Source organism: Mus pahari, chromosome 2 (genome assembly GCF_900095145.1).
Source record: "Mus pahari chromosome 2, PAHARI_EIJ_v1.1, whole genome shotgun sequence".
NCBI lineage: Eukaryota > Metazoa > Chordata > Mammalia > Rodentia > Muridae > Mus > Mus pahari.
The window spans coordinates 18727292-18733130 of NC_034591.1; the positions used below are offsets into that span (position 1 = coordinate 18727292).

The following is a 5839-nucleotide window of genomic DNA, read 5'->3' on the forward strand; positions in this document are numbered from 1 at the left end:
CTGCCAGACAGGATGGCCAACACCCTGTGGTTGCCAGCAGGCACCTCTCTGCTCTGCAGACCAGTGTTAACAGCGGTTGATGCGGCTGAACGGACAAGCTCAGAACTGCCCCAGAGATGAATTTCACAAGACAGGCTGGGGAGGGAGAGGCTATGAGGAGAAATACCACCTTGGTCAGCTCAGTGACAGGAAAGAGTGGAGGCCTGACTCCAGCTTTCAAAGTGGCTACAGAGCTGCTCACTAGCCAAAGATGGGACCAAAAAAGGCTGCTCTAGGGAAAGGAAAACTCAGGATGGGGTGAAAGGCTGTCCCAAATGATTCTCTCTGGACACGCATTCTTTGTCCAGCTTAGACAGCCATCAGCCCTCCTTATCACTTTGACAGCCCACTTCTCTGAAACTTGACTCTACCTTCTCCAAGCGTAGCCAACCTGCAACCCTCTTGACCCCCAAGTTCCACCCATGGACTTAACACCTCCTGGTCCAACCACAGTGTTCCCTCCCTGCCCTGCTGTGTCCTTTTCGAAGCATAGTCCCATATCCCAGTGTGTCTTCTGCTCATACTGGTGACACCGGTCAGCAGTAGTCCTTCTGCTCCAAGCCTTTCACAAATTCACTCAGGCTGCAGAAACTCCTTCCAGAAAGAGGTTTATGCAAATGGTCCTTGGCCCCATGTGGTCTAAAGTGTACCCTCATTCTGCTTCTTTGAGGGCTCAGACTTCCTCAAACACAATGTGACATACATGAAACCAACAGCAGCACCAGCATCTCTCCATCCCAGTGTATCCCTGGGAGCCTGCAGCCATCGGCCCTTCTCTGCAGCCTGGGCAGCTGCTGACCACTGTCTGACACTAGAGATAGGGCTGTTTTCCCCAGGACTCTGACTTAAGGAAACACAGACATCCCAGTTTTCATGCTTTTAGATGGAGTCACTACTTTAATCTTTTTATTAAATTTACTTTTTATGTATTTTTGCCTGCTTGTATGTATAACACATATATACATATATGTGCAATGGGCACTGTTTCGGGAAATATTAAAAAGAATGGCAAGTTCCCGCACTACGCTGGGTACTGGCGGGCCACATGGCTCCAGCCGGATGTTCCCATCTCAGCAGACTCTGGCCCAGGTCTCCTGAGACATCTCTACTTGACTTGCTAATTTCCCTTGGCGAGTCATTGCCACGCCAGCCCCATGCAGTGACTGCCCACTTCATGGTTAAATATCACAATACCCAGTAACCCAATAAAATCAAAACACTTGAAGCTTATAATTAACCAGTCAGATTTACATAACAATAAATTCTCAATTCACAAGATGCCCACAATACTTTCAGAGCCAATTGATAGTGATACAAACTGCCCACCTAGATTGGACAAGTTACACCAATTATTCTATCCCTATATAGTATTATACCTGTGGTTATTTAAAGCCACGTAGGATCTGAATCATCCTGGTCGTCCCCCATATTGCTTCCTCTCCTCTCCTGTCTCCTCCCACTCTGTCTCCGCAACTCTTAGCTCCGCCTTCCTTTTCCCTGTCCAATCACAGGCCTCCTGCTGCACTAATATTTAAATTAATTGGACAGGAAAAATCCTGCCACAGGGCACCACATATGTATGTGTGCTACACGTGTGCTTAGTGCCTATCAAAGTCGGAAGAAAGCACCAGAAACTCCCCGAAACTGGAGTTAAAGATGGTTGTAAACCATTGTATGGGTGCTGGCGTTGATCCTGGGTGCTCTGCAGGAGTAACAAGTGACTTTAACTACTGATCCATCACTCGAGCTCCACTTTTTCAATTATTTATTATTATTTTGTAAGGATTGTGTTTTGCCTGCATCTGTGGCTGTGCACTGCATGCAAGCAGTGCGGATACATACCAGAAGAGGGACTGGTCCCCTGGGACTAGAATCACAGATGTTTATGAGCTGGCGTGTGATTGTTGGGGATTAGACCTGGGTCCTTGAGAAGAGCAGTTGGTGTTCTTAATTGCCGAGCCCTGGCTCAGCCCCTAGAGTAACCATTTAAAGGCTACCTATGTACCTCTGTCAGTGACTTGCAACTTTTTAAATTGGAAGTAACATTCATTTTATAGATTGACTGCAATTTGTTTACTCATTTTTAGATAGAAAATATATTTTTCCAAGTTTAAGCATTTTTTTTCAGAATTTTTTTTTTATCTTGAGTGTATGAGTGTTCTTCCTGCAAGTATGGCTGAGCACCATATGTATTCCTTATGCATACATGTATAGATGGTACCACACATGTACGGATGTGTACCACATGCAGGCTTCATGACTTCAAAGGTCAGAAAATCGCATCAGATCTAGTACTGAATTATGGATGGTTGTGAGTCACCATGGGAGTGCTGGGAACTGAACCCATGTTCTGCGAGAGAAATAAGTACTGTGAGCCTCTAAGTCATCTAAGAATTTAGGTACTTTTTAATAAACAGGTACAGTCATCAGTGTGGAAGTCTTTGTGCAGTCACGGATTCTTTTACAAACTTACAAAATGAGAAAGAAACCCCTCTTACAGCAGACCCTATGTCCCTCAGTCTCTCGAGCCCCCTCTTACAGCAGACCCCATGTCCCCAAGGCCCTTCAGCGCCCTCCTGATTTGATTCCTCCTTTCCTTTTGTCACTGTGACCTGCTCTGATTACCTCCCATTTAGACATGGACCTCAATACTGGGGCTTTATAGGATGTGGCTTTGGAAAATGCCACTGGAACATATGCTAAGATGGTGCCAGGGCCAGGATTTGGCTGTAGTTAGAAACTGCTTCAGAACTCAACCTGGTCAAGAGGGCAGAGCTGAGTGACCAGAGAGCATCCCTTCTCAGTGGGCAAGAGACCAAGAGAGGCAGCTCAAGTCTCCTTACACATGTGTGGGTCTTTTACAATCATGATGTTTACATTTCCTTGAGCGTTTATGCAATATCTGACCTAAGCCCGCCCCTCAACACTCAGCCAGCAGCCTCCTGAGCTCCCCCACTACATCTGACTACAGCCTGTACAAAGTGTGGCCAGAGAGGACAATTTGTTAGCTGAAAAGGGAGTCCTCACTGAGTCTTCCCTCATTGCCAGGGAGTAAGTCAGTCACATAGATTTTGTGAGCTTCTTAGCCTTACGCAAACATGACTGAATCTAAAAGGCGAAGAAAGAAACATCTTTATCAGAAGAAATAACCCAAATGCTAGCACCATAAGAGAATAAAAATGAACAGCCTTGGTGATAGCTCCTCACCAAACAAGAGTGTGCTTGCTGTGACCCCAAACCCAGGCTACAAGTTCACGGCCACTGGTGTACGGAGCGGTTTCTCTCTTGGACTGCTTGCTGTTGGCGCACCTCCTTCTAGCGGGTTCTGACAAGCATAGGCCTGTGTGAACAACACATCCCTCAAAAGTTCAGGGCCTTCACTTCAGAAAGTTCCTTCACCCTTTTGCAGCAGCCCCAACCTGCCTCACCCTGTAGGTAGACTTGCTGCTTGTTGAGAAGCTCCCTGTGTAACTTCCCTCAGTGTGACACTTCTGAGAGTCACACTGCTGGGAGCAGCAGCAGCAGCCTGCCGATTGGCTGCCGTGTAGCATCCCTGTGCTTGCATAGCACCGTCTTATTTATCCATTTGTTGAGTCACTCCCTTTTTTGAGTGTGTGAGGGAAAATGCGTTTTCATATATGTGCAGGTGCACATGTGTGCATGGGTGGGTGGAGACCAGAGGACCATCTCAAGTGTTGTCCTCAGTAAACCTGTCTACCTCCTCTGAGAACCATCCCTTCCAACCAGTTGGATGCAAGTCTTCCCGAACTGCCGGTAGCCTGCTGGTCCATGGGAGGAGATACAATAAGAGGGGTGGGGAAGGAGAGGAAGGAGCTAAATGACCAGGTGGGAGGGAGAAGGGAGGGATTCTACTTATACGTCGTCGATGAGGAAGCCTTCATCACTGCTGGGTGGAGACGTTCCAGAGTAAGCACTTAAGTCACCTGTTCTCCTGCCCTCACTCACTGCCCTGGTGAATCTTAAGTGTTGGAACCTTAGGAGGAGGGGGAGCATTGTTTAAGACATTCCCCAAGGGAAGGGATTTTGACAACAAAGTCTCATTGGCCTGAAGCTCCCTAATGGAGAGCCCAGAGAGCCTCCAGGTTTGCTGTGAACATTGGTGTGTCAGTCTGTGAGGATGGTTTCCCCTCTCCCCAGGAAGCACTTAGAAGTGGGCTGACTGTGGCCAGACCAACCACGGCTGTTATGAGCTTTTCAACTGATACTCATTAATTGTACAAAGTAAAGGCGTTCATTGTGATGTCTCCATGCAGACCAAGCCCATCCAATTCAACCACTGCCCCCACCACACACCTGCCCCCACCACACACCTGCTCCCACCACACACACCTGCCCCCACCACACACACACACACACCTGCCCCCACCAAACACCTGCTCCCACCACACACCTGCCCCCACCACACACACACCTGCCCCCACCAAACACCTGCTCCCACCACACACCTGCTCCCACCACACACACACACACACACACACACACACACCTGCCCCCACTATACACACCCTATGCTTAGGTTCCATCACTGAGCAAAAACAAAACCAAGCCACAGTTCGCTGTGCATGTAGACAATAACGGATAGTTTGTAGTTTAAGTTCAACACTCATTGTTGAACACGCATTGTTACCCTAGCAAAGCATTTTGTTTTTATCTGAAATTTGCATTTAACTACCCGTCCTGCAGTTTTCCTCTGGAAATTATATACCTATTTTTAACTTTTTATTGGTTCTTTGCGTATTTCACATAATGCACCCCAATCTCACTCATCGCCCCATCCCTTCCTACCCACCCTCCACCCTTGCAAAGAAAATTAAAATAATATAAAAACAAGACAAAAACCTCATCAAGGAAGCTGCTATAGTGTGTCACTGTCTGTCCCACAGTGTACCCTTTTGTCCAAAAAGCTTCACTTGCAAAAGTTCGTTGTAATGAGTTTGGTTCAAGGCCTCTGGCTTCTGCTACACAGTCAATACTGGGTCCTCATGGGACTCCTCTTCGGTATCCTGTTGTTGCCCTGTGTCATGGAGATCCTGCAGCTTTGGCTCTGCAGGTCGGGCCCCTTCACATGCTCCAGCAGCTCATAGATGGAGTAGATGTTGCAGTGGGTCAACACAAGCCCTAGATCTGGGCCTGGTGGTAGCTGAGTGGCTCAGCGTGCCAGCTGCCCCACAACCACGCCACCAGGGCGAGCTTTCCAGCACCTCCTCAGCTGTCTCACCCAGTGCCTCACTAGCAATGGGCAGGGCTCACTCTCATGCCCCCTGCTCTCTCCCCTGCTCCCCTGCTCTTCCCTGCTCCCCTTCCCCCCTGCTCTCCTGCCCTCAGGGCAGGCTCCCACACCACCAGGGCCACCACTGGCTCTGCTCTGCTGCCCAGGCAAGGTTCAGGGCCTGCTCTCCAGAGTGCTGCAGCCAGTGAGAGGCTGGGCCAGTTCTCCAGTTGTTATGACCCAGCAGGGGTGAGTGTTGGACACCTCAAGGCAGATGAGGGGCGAGCCCACTCTCTTGAGTGCTGCAGCAGGTGAGGAGTAGGGACAGATCTGTACAACCCTTGAACACCAGCATGGTCACAGGCAGCAGCCCAGACCAGGGACATCTACATGGCCTTTGGTGGCAGTATGACATGAATATTGACACAGACCCAGAGTTGGCCCTTAGAAGCAGTACCAGGCTAGCACTTCACCATGGCCTCAGGTGGGGCAGGCTCCTCACATCAGGCTCTTCCTCTCTACCCTCCCATGTCCACATCTGTCCCGCGCTACCTTCTCGCCAGCAAGAAA

General features: G+C 49.0%; 1 pseudogene; it reads left to right on the plus strand.

Moving 5' to 3' along the window:
* Positions 1-3925: 3925 nt before the first annotated feature.
* Positions 3926-5839, plus strand: part of LOC110316178 — a 53366-nt pseudogene continuing 51452 nt past the window's right edge.